General features: G+C 34.9%; 1 protein-coding gene across 2 annotated transcripts in view; it reads left to right on the top strand.

Annotated features, from left to right (window-relative positions):
• LOC124540808 overlaps window positions 1–14,094 on the top strand; it is a 34,342-nt gene that overhangs the window by 4,493 nt on the left and 15,755 nt on the right. The window lies entirely within an intron of this gene.

A 14,094-nucleotide genomic window follows, 5' to 3' on the forward strand; every position in this document is an offset into this window, starting at 1 on the left:
ACATGCTTAATCCGGCCCTGGCACGAAGGCATTGATGTGTGTTATGATGACCGTTGCTTTAAGTTAATACGTCGAAATACTAATGATCATTAGTCTGTGGTCGATATTCAAATGTAAAAAAAGTAAAGATAAGGCCTCCTCTTCCATTAAGGAGAGGGTTTGGAACATATTCCACCACGCTGTTTCAATGCAGGTTGGTGGAATGCACATGTGGCAGAATTTCGATGAAATTAAACACATGCAGGTTTCCTTACGATGTTTTCCTTCACCGCCGAGCACGAGATGAATTATAAACAAAAATTAAGCACATATATATAGTGGTGCTTGCGTGGGTTTGAACCCGCAATCATCGGTTAAGATGCACGCGTTCTAAGCACTGGGCCATCTCAGCTCATCAATATTGCATAACCCCTTTGATTCCAAACGTTCAATAAATTCTTTCAATAAAATTGACATACCAGTCTGAAAAATATTTTCGTGCGAACAACATGTCTGGCGACGAAGTTTTGGCGGCAGCCGCGCTGGTAATACTGTGACTGACCGATAGTGATCGCTCCGAAAACTAAAATGAAAAACATTGCGCAATGTTAAGCCTACACAGTGCAAGAAAAAAATATTGCACAATAAAAATTAAGCTCGCTCAATCTTTTGTTCAATTATTGTGCAAAGTTTCAATATTATCCCTAAACGTTCAACATTGTGCATGCAGATATATTGTGCAATATTATTGTAGGTGTATGGGGCGCCTAGGAATAGATCAGGTTTAGCCAACGTTAGTAATGTAAACACAAATAATGTGTTTATAAAAGATTCTAAAATTGTTACTGAATTTTTACTGTATTGTCCATGTATTGTATACAAAAACCATCCTCTTGAATTACTCTATCTATTAAAAATCCTCATCAAAATCCATTGTGTAATTTTAATGATTTAAGTGTACATAGGTAGGCGACTTCGTTCTATACTATGTAATGATTATCCTAATACCTCCCGATCAACCTTATGAACCGATGCCTCGGTCGACAAATATTTTAAACTAGCTGTGCCCGTGATTTCGTTCGCGTTTAAATTTAGTTTCAGTGGTGGCATACACGTAAAAGATTACTTCTAGCTGTTCGTCTATTATATATGTTATATATATTTATGCAAATATTCCGTTATTGTTAGTGCAATGGCGAAATTATTTGCATAAATATGTATTTTGATTTTATTGTGTACTCTGAAGCAACGCATAAAAGCATTGTGAGTCCTTGTTTTATTTATACGTCACTCATATTGTTATTGTAACTTCAAGGTAATATTTGTATAGGTAACTAATAAATTCAAACTATATGTTCTATAACTATATTCTGTACTATGTGGATCAGGGTGTTGGGCTACAAAAGGGATGACCGAAAGACAATTGCATGTTGCGGAGATGAGAATGCTGAGAGGAATGTCTGGTGTTACGCGAATGGATATCATATAATAGAGTAAGTAATGAGTATACAAGAGGAAGTTTGAAAGTGGCACCGGTAACCGAGAAGCTATGTGGAAACCCAGTGCCGGCGTTAGGGAGAGGCGCGTTGGGGCGACGGCCCAGGGCGCCAAATTTGGGAGGGCGATTGGTGAAAGTGGAATACTTCCCCCACCAAGCTGGATCGCGTGGTGGAGATAGCTTAGCTTTCGAGGGCGGCGCGAAGTCGCCGGTTTGTGTACTTGGTGCTTGGTCTCTTATTATGCGGAGGAATGAGGACCACGGTGTAAGGAAGGTCTTGAGCATGGATGTGGATGAATATAGAGGTAGAGGACGACTAAAGAAGCGATGGATGGATTGTGTGAAAGGAGATATGGTTAGAAATAAGGTTATTAGTGAGATGACGTCCGACAGAGAAGTATGGAAGGATAAGACATGCTGCGCTGACCCCAATTAAAATTGGGATAGGGGCAGGAGGATGATGTATGAATAAATTCAGACGCGATTTAATTACTTATGTGGATCAGTTTGTCTGTGTGAATCTATTCCTCTAAGGTTTGATCCTGTGTTTAGTAATCTGGTAGACAGGTTTAAGGATAGTATTGTATAGTAATACAGTTCCTTTATTAAGGAAGGTTAGGTTTATATGAGAGCATGAATATATAGTATCATCAGTATATAATAGAAAGCGCTCCTGATTACTTAATCACTCACACGCATATAATTACTTAATTATATGCACTAAAACCTTTTCCGAAACATGTTTCATTTTCTGGTATAAGTGTTATATTTGATTTTATTTTTATTAGGACAACCAACAGTAGATACAATATCACATGAAAAATAAATTACATTTCAAAAGTATCAAAGTAAAAGTTCTATTATTTACAGGTAGTTTATGTATATTGGTTTAATAAGTCTTAACTAAAAACGAGAATAATTTTGATTTGCATACAACAGGGTGAGCAGTAGCAGAGACGTTTGGTGAATTTAAGCTGGTACAGTTAGTTTATGAATGAATTAGTTATCGCCCGCGGTTTTAAAAGAAAACGGCTTAGAATTTGACCGTGAATGACTAACAGACCGACAGATACACAGTAACCTTCGTATTTATAATATATATGTATATAAGTATAGATGGGCGTAAATATTTCGTACAGTTCCAATGCCTATAGGCAATGGTCTGACCAAACTTTTTGATCATACTTTTTTTTTACTTTTTGTGCCAAAACGGCACATTATTTCGCCAATGTCACGTGCGATGTCTTACCTTTGTGTGGTCCATTTGCAAGTCTGTCTACGTATGTATTTTAATATATATATACAAGGACATTCACATACAACCTACGTACGTCACGTAACGAGGTTTACCGTCACACACGATATTAGTTATATAAATAGCACGTCAAAACTCAGTAATGCAATCTACGGGCGTGATTGAGAAACAAATGACAATCGATCCAAACTTTCGTTTACGTTTTTTAAAATTGCTAAGATTATATTACGGATACACTTAATTTATAAATGGATCTACACTACTACTATTTTTTTGGGTTTTTCGAACCTCTTTTTCTCTCTCTAAAATTTTTCTTTGTTAAATTATAACAATTAAAGCAAATTGCAGTCACCAATCAATCAATCGCGTCTACGGCTTAAGCTCTTCAAAATGAGACCATAGCCGATTTCTATGTGTATCTATCGTCCCATAGTCACTGTCACATAAATTGGCTTAAGCTATTAATATATAAGCTATTTATTGCGTCTGTTTTATGTAGTAAAAATAAGAAATTCTTTAATTGACGCAAAAAGATTATATAATGTGAAAACTAGTAGGTACCTACATACACACTTGGCAAAGAGATTTAAGAAACAATAATTGTGATCGTGTAATTAATGGAATATTATGAGCATATTTTACGACAAGTATAAATCTATGTGATTAAAATTTGTGTATTTTCAATTTTACACCGATGATAAGAGAAGTGACGAATTTGTGTTTATAATATGTGAAGGAAAACATCGTGAGGAAACCTGCATGTGTATCAGACATTCAACGATATTCTACCACATGGGTGTCGTCTGTTGTCAACTTTACTTGACTTTGAAATTGAAGATTCAAAAACGAATCAGTAAAATAATGTCATAATTCATTTTTCAGCGTAAACCATACAATTGTCACTGTTAAAGCAATAAATAAATCAGAAACTCGCAATCGATAGATGATAAAAAGCGTGGAGTTAACACCTGTTGACTTCCAAGCAGGATATATTAATTTAATATAATTGTATTTAACTAACATGACTTTGTATTTTTTTAAATGTTAAAAAAGAGTAACTACTGAGTTTCTTGCCGGTTCTTCTCGGTAGAATCTACTTTCCGAACCGGTGGTAGCTTCACTTGGTTGTAAGATGATGATTCAAAAGTGCTTGTAAAAGCCTACTTTAATAAAGTTTATTTTGATTTGATTTGATTTGATTTGACATCAATTTTGAGCATCTGAAGCCTTAACGTCTAAGTTTAATTCGCTTCATCTATTAACACTGCAGAGACCATTAGAGCCAACAGTATATACATAGTACGAATAAAACTAATAACTAAAACTAGGCCTTGTCTGACTAAAGGCCCAGTGGTTAGAACGCGTGCATCTCAACCGATGATTACGGGTTCAAACCCAGGCAAGCACCATGAAATAGTCATGTGTTTAATTTGTCTTTAGAATTCATCTCGTGTTCGGCGGTGAAGGAAAACATCGTGAGGAATTTTGCATGTGACTAATTTAATAGAAATTCTGGCACATGTGTATTTTTACATTAGCCAACACGCATTGGAACAGCGTGGTAAAATATGTTCCAAACCTTCTCCTCAAAGGAAGAGGAGGCCTCAGCCCAGCAATGGAAACTTTACAGGTTGTTGTTGTTGTAACCAGTCAAGGTAGAGTTTGTCTAATATTCGAGAAACAGCTGATTCAACTGCAATCAAACGTTCAAAATCGATCTTATTCTACATTAAATTATATATGCATGTGCCTGTAAGCATGTTCTCGCTTGATGCGATTATAAAATGTCAGCGAAACCGTAATGTGGGCTGATTAGTATTATTTGTTTACTATCTGCAATCTTGTTTACGAACGTTGAATTAATTTTCATTCACATTGCTGTGTGGCAAAGTACGGTCATACTCTGGGGTCAATATAATAAGAGTAATTTAAAAAAAAAACATCTGTTTCAAATATGGTTATCGCTGTGGGTAAGAGTGAGATAGAAAGAGCTTTCCTACAAATCAAATCAGAATAAACTTTATCCGAGTGGGCTTTTACAAGCACTTTTGAATCGTCATTTAACAATTAAGTGAAGCTACCACCGGTTCGGAAAGTAGTTTCTACCGAGAAGAACCGCCAAGAAACTCAATAGTTACTCTTTTTTTAACATTTAAAAAATACAAAGTCATGTTAGTTAATACAATTATTTAAATTAATAAATCCTGCCTGGAAGTCAACATGAATTCCACGCCTTTTTATCATCTACAAAATCTTGTATCGAATGATATGCCTTATTTACCAATGTATTTTTTTAAACGATTTGAATTTAAGAAACGGCAAAGTTAAAAATGTCTGCGGAATTTTATTATATAAACGGATACTGCCGTATGCGTAAAAGCTACGTAAGGTAACACGTTACGTAACCAAGCGGTATCCTCCCATACTAAGTTAACACTTCAATAATTTATAATATTAGCAGCTATAGATTATGTATATGTCTGTCGTTCTTTCATGACCAAACCAATGAAGCGAATTTGATGAATTTTGGTATGAAGCTGATTTGCTAATTTGAGTTGAAGTTTCAGTCTCCAAGGAAGGACATAAGCTACTTTTTTGCCTGACACATGACAACAAATACCCTAAAACGCGAGCGAAACTGCGAGCGACAACTATTTTCCTTTAAAAGGAATTAATGAATGCATTTTTAATTAAACTTAAGCAGAAACAGAATAATTCGAAAATTTGTTATAATATTATGAATGCGAAAGGAACCCTGTCTGTCTATTTTGTTCCTCTTTCACGGGTAAACTACTGAACCGAATCTGATAAAATTTGCTATAAATCATTTATCGAACCCACGAAGGACATAGATCACTATGTATTAGATCTGACAACGAGCCTCAAAATGTAAGCGAACCCACAGGCGACGACTGGTTGCAAATAATTGTAAATAGTAAAGGCCTTGACCATGGATGTGGATGGATGTAGAGGTAGAGGACAACCAAGGAAACGATGGATGGACTGTGTGAAAGACGATATGGCTAGAAAGAATGTTACTTGTGAGATGACGTCTGACAGAGAAGTATTGAAGGAGAAGACATGCTGCGCCGACCCCAAATAAAATTGGGAAAAGGGCAGGAGGATGATGATGACTGTCTGTATGTTAGTTTACTCATATCAAAAAGAGTGTTAACATCAGAAATGATCGTTAATATTTGTCATCAAAACCCGCTTAAAAGCGATACGAGTTTGTGGGCGTATACATATTGATAAGCGAAGGGTTACATAGTTATAGGTAATTGATTAATTCACTATTCAATAAAAAAATATGTTACATAAATGCGTAAACTAAACGTATCTATAGAATTGAATTTGGAATTATGTTTCAACGGGGAAATACTACTTGCATTCTTGCTACAAATCCATGCAGCCTTTATTTGTATACAACAATAGCCTGTAACTTTCCCACTGCTGGGCTAAGGCTTCTTCTTCCTTTGAGGAGAAGGCTTAGAACATATTCCACCGCGCTCTTCTACGGGTTAATTTAAATTAGACACATGCATGTTTCCTGAATATGTTTTCCTTAACCGCCGAGCACGAGGTAAATTATAAACACAAATTAAGCATATGAATATTCAGTGGTGCTTGCCTGTCTATCTCGGATGTTGATTTGGATACTAAAATAAATTACTTTAATGTAAATAATGTCTATAAAATTAACGGCGACAGCTGTTCCACTGCTAACTTTTTGGGGAGTTCGTATATAGGTCGATTCGCCATGCTACTCTTATATGGGTTGATAAGACTTTAAAATAAGTGAGAATTATATTAGGCTTTGAATTTTTAAATTTTATTATCTACGAGCGACCTGCCCCGGCTTCGTCAGGTGAAATAATACTAATAGTAAATATATACTACAAAATATGTTACAACATCACAATAGAAACTTATAAAATTATCAATGTTTATTTACTATATCGTCCATGTGCTATACATAAAGACCTTTCTCTTAAATAATTATGTCTGTTAAAAAAAACAGCATCAAAATCCGCTGCGTAATTTTAAAGCTCTAAGCATACATAGGGACAGCGCTAAGCGACTTTGTTTTATATTACATATGTAATGACTCGTCAATTTGCCGTCAAAATCTGTGATAAAACCTATTGCTAGTGCGCACTGGTGACTTTTGTCACGGTGACTTTAAAGTGTTTGTCATTGTCACGTCACGTTTCCAAAGTGGGTGCGCTCATTAATAGAGACAGTGACAAAACATTTTCGAAATCGAAGTGTCATTTGCCACTATGGATTTCGAAGACACGGTGGTTCTCTGTGAACTCGTGAGGCAGAAAATGAAAGCGAATAGAATACTGGGTACTAATTTCTTCCCACGCTTTAATTTTTACGTGAATATCTGAAATCTTTCAATTTTTAATCATAAAGAGCTGATCTCTTTTCCACTTCTTCTATTAGAACATAATTATCAGTATTGTCTTTACTAATGTTAACGTTTTGAATAGATGGTGACGCCATTTCGCGCGCCAAAGTCAAAGTTCAGATAGCGAAAGACTGACGTTGCTATGAAAGAACGTTAAGATGCTGACAGTTTCGTTACGGGCTTGTTCGCCGGTCGGCGGACACAAAAGTCACCCAATTGTCACGTCGTAATGTACGCCCAACTCCATACATATTCATGGACTCGAAGAGTGACGAAACAGCCACCGTGACAGAAATCACCAGTGCGCGCTAGTTCTTACTGTTTTGTCTTTAAAATGTTAATTAATTCTCCGTCTTTGATATTCTAATATGAATCGTCAAGTGAAATGTCAACTGTTTATAAATAAACTAGTTTAGTCCAGTGGTTTCCGGTTCAGTGGTTTTGGTTTAACCAGCGTTAACTTTGTTTGCGATTTTATTATTGAATGAATAACGAATTAATGTTTTACTTTTTATTATTGTAACGTAAACATATTGTCTTGATAGAAATGCTCCAGGAAGCAATACGTTAAGTCAGTTTCATAATATTAGTCAGGATTTCTCACAAACCGATAAATGGTTGCATTTGCAAGGGCCTCGTGCAAGTTGTCTGGGTTGCTACCACCCATTCATCACATACTATATCACCAAACAGCATTACGAAGTATTGTTGTGTTCCGCCTTGAACTACAGGAACATTACATACTCGTATTTCACGCGATTTGCAAATAACTCAGCCATATTTTGCATTATACATTATGACACTATTATATTTAACAACTTATTTCCACTTTTATTTTATTCCAAAATTCTGACGACATTCAAACGTCAAACATCAAGATAAGTTTCGTCGACATTTGAAACGCTATTTTCAACAGACTTCAAAAAAGGAGGAGGTTCTCAATTCGACCCGTATGTTTTTCTTGTATGTTTGTTAAGCGATAACTCCGCCAATTTTGAACCGATTTGAACAAATCTTTTTTCGGCGTATATGTAATACCTCAAGGGTTTAAATTTAATAATAAAAAAAAACCCCAAGGGTGGAAAATTGGGGATGAACTTTTTTATACGAAATATCTCCGCCGATTATAAACCAATTCGAACGATTTTTTTTTGTGTTCACGCATTTGAAGTCGGATTTTTTTTTTTTTTTTAAATTAATTATTTCGCAAACCATAGTGAATATCATGGATTAATCAAACTGTCGACCTATGATATCTCGTCAATTTGCTCTTAAATATTGTTCATTTGGCTTTTTCCTGTTATGGTTGGAATAAAGTATATATTAACAATTGTCTAGGTACCAATTTATTTTATAATATGTTAATATAAAACTTATATTACTATATGTCATAAGTCTAGTATAAAATCGGATGTTTTCCTGTTATGACAATTGTTCTAGGTCATTCTAGTAGATTTTTAAAATAAATTATATTATTAATTCATTCTTTTTTTTTGGGGTTTAAATTTATACTAATATTATAAATGCGAAAGTAACTCCGTCTGTCCTGTGTGTTCCTGTTTCACGACGTCTGTTGACTTACAAACGATTGAAACGTATTTCGTGAAATTTAGGGTTTCGAGTTTACTTCACACAAGTAAACTCGAAACCCTGAAGATAAAGGCTACTTCTTGAAACGTAAAATATGACGACCAAAAGCTAAAACGCGAACCAAGCCGCGAGCGAAAACGAGTGGAAGTATATATAGAGCAGAAACATATTGTTCTAACATTACACAGAGGAATATTTGTGCGTTTGTGAGTCCAACATCTAGGCAAACTGTCAAATGACATACTGGAGAGTATCTGTTTACCACTGCCCATTGAGCTGAGATGAGTGGTAAGAACGCGTGCATCTCAACCGATGATTTCGGGTTCATACCCAGGCAAGCACCACCATATATATATGTGCTTAATTTGTGTTTATAATTCATCTCGTGCTCGGCGGTGAATGAAAACATCGTGAGGAAACCTGCATGTGTCTAATTTCATCGGAATTCTGCCACATGTGCCTTCTACCAACCCGCATTGGAAAAGCGTAGTGATTATGTTGCAAACCTTCTATTCAATGGAAGAGGAGGCATTAGTCCAGCAGTGGGAAATTTACAGGCTTTTACTTTACTTTATTTATTGCCCATTATATTACCATTCTAAGCAATATTAAACATGCATGCATCTTAGATACTAAGATGATATATATTTTTTTATTTTTATTAGAGCTTGTTTTGTCATAATAACTTTGATTTCTAATCACAATGCATTACAAAGTAATGCTTTTGGCTTTAGCTATTTCACTGTTTGCTCTTTTACACTTCTAGACTAGAACTTACTAGCAAGCCTGATGTATTGGTGTCTATTTTTAAGATGACGGGTCTGCTCGAACCGCCAAATGTTAATATGAGGTAATTTTATTTAGTTTTGCATGTGTGTGCTTCATTAATACTGATTCTGTAAAAAAAAGTATATGCTTTATTCGAGTAGGCTTTTCCTAGAAGTACTGATAGGATTGTATTAAATGTAATATATAAGTATACATATTATGTGGATTCCATGTGCAAGTAATTAAGGTTTTTGGATTTTACTAAAACATTTGTATGGTAAATTTTTTGACTTATATTTCTGAATCCTCCGAGCTAATAAGAACTTGGATTAAAATATTGATAACAGAACATCGTATTGTTATGTTGTGCATTATTTTATCGATAATAAATAGGTCGTAAATAATTTTTACGTATTCAAAAGTTGTACGTATGGATAAAGACGTTGATCACCTTAACTATAAATCTTCACAAAAGTATTTTTTGGCGCTCAAGCTTTTCTTCCATTTCATTTATGATATAAGAAAAGAACATCTAAAATTATGTTTGAATAGTGCGGTTAGTCATAGTCGCTGGAATAAAGTGTTTTTTTAATTTCTAACGTTTCCTGATACAGTTCATATATCACAGAATCCGCATGTTTTTGCATGATTTTCATATGAAAAAAATTATATTTGCATGTTTGCTATATGAACATAAAAAAGAACTGGTTGGGTTAGTTTAGTTATGGTTATAAAATTTCAAAATACTTTGAATATTAGGTTTTATATTGTAATTAAATGGAGGTTCTAGCTTAGGTTATGTTTAAGTTAAGCTGTCTTTGCTTATCTTTTACGTTACTGTGATTAAAGTGTCGTACTAACATGTATGTATGTTGAATAAGATTAGGATTTTTTATAAAGATAACTAGCACCTTATGTAAGGACACATATTATTATATAATTCAACTTGTATTGGCAATTTTTGATTATAAATCATTTATCGTATGGTTGTGAAAGTAAGCGCGGAGTGCATGTGTAAAAGATATTATGTGTCATTTGTCAACATATCTCAAAACCTAGTCACGTCGGGAGGAAGGGCGAAAGAGACTCGTTTGATGGGATCCTACTTTGGAGCTTAGAAAACGTGTCTTAAATGTTTCACAGTATGAGCCCGTAAATTTCCCATTGCTGGTCTAAGGACTTTTCAGGAGAAGGTTTGGGGCATATTGCAGCACGAGATGAAATATAAACACAAAATAAGCTCATGAAAATTCAGTGCTGTTTGTCTGGGTTGTATCCGCAATCATCGGTTAAGATGCGTATGTTTTAACCATTGGTCAAACTCGGCTCTCTTAAGAGTTTAATTATATGATGACCCTAAAGACCTCTGTAGCGTTACTAGATGGGGAGGCTAGTTAAGTTAGACGTTAGGACTCCATTTAGGTGCTCAGAATACGCTTGTATGTGAGACTACACGTAGGTTTAATGTACGTTGATGTCGGGAGGGACTTTTCGGTGTACTTACTTGTTTTTTTTATATGACATACGTAGGCGGGCTTGCTAATGGACAGCATGATGGCAAGTGGTTGTCAAAGCCCACAGAAAAAGCTGTTAAAAATATTAACCATTCCTTACATTGCTAATGGGCTACTAATCTTGGTCAGTAAGATATTATGTCTCTTATGCCTGTTATTACATTGGCTCACTTTAGCTTTCAAATCAGAACACAACAATACTGAGTACTGTTGCGAATGATATCAGATAAGTGGATGGTATCTCCCGAGACGATCAAGTAAACTGGACTATACATATATCCCGTAGAGTATACTATAGTTATAGTTTGTACAAATCAGAAATGTGAAATATATGAATAGCACCACCAATTGGTGCTAGTTTGTGTCATATAAACCACCAGTACCAAATCAAATCAAAATAAACTATTTGAGTAGGCTTTTACAAGCACTTTTGAATCATCAGTTTACAATTAAGTGAAGCTACCACCTCTCGGAAAGTAGATTCTACCGAGAAGGACCAGTAGTTACTCTTTTTCAACATTTAAAAACCGATCGAACCGTTACCGTAAAAGATCAGATTAATGGGTTGATATAGTAATATATTTCCGTGATTTGATCCTAATGTACAAAGAGTGTAATGTTACAAAAACATTGTAAAACACGTGCAGTGTTCAACGATAATTAAATATGTTGATTAAAAACAGTTACGCGCTGCGCTATTCGTTTAAGATCTTGTTATCTGGGCATGTGTTGTACTACCAACTACTCCAAGAGTGTAGCCAAATAAACAATCTTGATATTTACAATAGACGCGATATCATCGACCGGTGTTTTGAATAATCTATGATATTCATTATTGGTTCATTAAAAATGGCGTGTTTGCTGTCGGTGAAGTTGTTACGGATGTAGAACAGTTATTAGTAACTCTATAAAAAGTAGTCGCCCGCTTTTTAGGGTGTTGGTTGTCATGTGTCAGGCAAAATAAGTAGCACAAATTTCATCAAATTCAGTGCAGCGGTTTGGTCGTGAAAGAGCGGCAAGCAGACGGACAGACAGAATTACTTTCACATTTATAATATAGATTATTCACTTTTGTTATTCTTCTGAAGTCATTTTTGTTGGTGATCATAAGAAATGATTAAATATTGAAATTGAAATAGTTTTTAATTATGAATCATGATAAGTTTAGCAGTCAGGAACTGTTTGTAAATTGTATGGGATATGTTTATCTAAGTGTTGATCCAAATATTACTTCCGTAAATATTGACATTTGTTATTATATGTGATAAAAATATTTTAATATTTTTAATTTTAATTATATTTTTAAATATGAGATAATGATTGTTTAAATATTCACAAATATCCTCTGTTTATTCGTTTTTATAAAGCTTAACAATGTGATAGCTGAAAAATGGTTCACTTTTGGATCATGCATATGGGGGTTCAATTTTTGCAAATAATCACCCCTATCATCTCCTAGTGGATGTACGTCGAATTACCAATAACCCTGTATATATTAGGGTGAACTGAGCGTTAATGTGATTCAGAAAATTCTTCAAACAAAATGTTATTGACCTTTTTACGGTTTAACATCTGTTTAGTATAGAGTATAGACAGTTTATGTAATGAACGCTGACATTGGAGTGACCGCTAACATAACCATTGTGACATTTACAAAAAAAAAATACAACAATAGAATAACGCTGTTCTGTTGACGGTACCGTGAAATTGCATCTGTACCGATTCCGGGAGCTTTGGTCTAGTGGCTCAAGTAAAAGGCGTCGAATGAGAGGTTCAAGTTTAAAAAAGCCTAAATCAAATCTTCACCCGCGCTTGGATAGCGTTTACAATTGAGCTTGTTACATCTTGTAAAAGCGTTTCAAATACTTGAAACATTAAAACGAAGATAACTGCATTGACAAGAGTCGAGATGGCCCAGTGGTTAGAACGCGTGCATCTTAACCGATGATTGCGGGTTCAAACCCAGGCAAGCACAGCTGATTCATGTGCTTAATTTGTCTTTATAATTCATCTCGTGCTCAGCGGTGAAGGAAAACATCGTGAGGAAACCTGCATGTGACAAATTTCATAGAAATTCTGCCACATGTGTATTCCACCAAACCGCATTGGAACAGCGTGGTGGAATATGTTCCAAACCTTCTCCTTAAAGGAAGAGGAGGCCTTAAGCCCAGCAGTGGGAATTTACAGGCTGTTGTTGTTGTTGTAACTGTACACTAAACTCTGAGGTAAATATTAGCTAATTTGACTGGTAGATTATATGGGTTTGAGTACTTTCGATGAAATAAGTAGTTGGGTTAACTTTTTAGTGTAGCGTAGTAGAAAACATTATTTAAGTGCGTTTTAGTTATAGACTAAACGTTCAAGGGCATGACAGTGTCATGTTCCAAGTTCATTGATTCGAAACACTGTTTTAGCTGTGTCAGATGAATATAGTCGGGGTAAGAAAAGGTTCGTCACCTTAAGATCTATTTTCCTGTGCTCAGTATGAGCTATATACTGCTTTACCGATCGAGAATGACATATTCGAAATGATTTGATATTTAAATTCAAAAGGTACTAAGAGTTTAAGATTTCATAAAGGAATGAATTTGAAAACTGTATATTGGGTTGATAATAGCAATGCAATGAAAATAGATTTATTATAAAAAGTATGAAATAGAATATTTGTAAAGCCTCTTATAATTGTAGCAAGAATATGTATATGTATGTTATAATCTTAGATTTAAGTAATCCAAGCGATTGCCTAATAACTCAGCTATATTGAAGTCTACTAATTGTTTTAAATTAATATAGTTATCCAAGTTTATAATGCTTCTTAAGTACTAACCACTCATCAGATATTATATCGCCAAATAGCAGTAATCAGTGTAGGGACATCACATCATAGATCCTAAGATTAGTGGTGGTAAGGGATAATTAATATTTGACAGCGCAACTGTCTATGGGCTATGGCGAACACTTAACATTAGGTGGCCATTAGCCGGTTACAAATATCATAAAATAAAAAACCCACTTCACTACAAGTATTCACTTCCAAAGTCCTGATAAAAGTTTGGTCTACCTTCAAAAGGAA

The sequence above is a fragment of the Vanessa cardui genome, chromosome 26 (genome assembly GCF_905220365.1).
Source record: "Vanessa cardui chromosome 26, ilVanCard2.1, whole genome shotgun sequence".
NCBI lineage: Eukaryota > Metazoa > Arthropoda > Insecta > Lepidoptera > Nymphalidae > Vanessa > Vanessa cardui.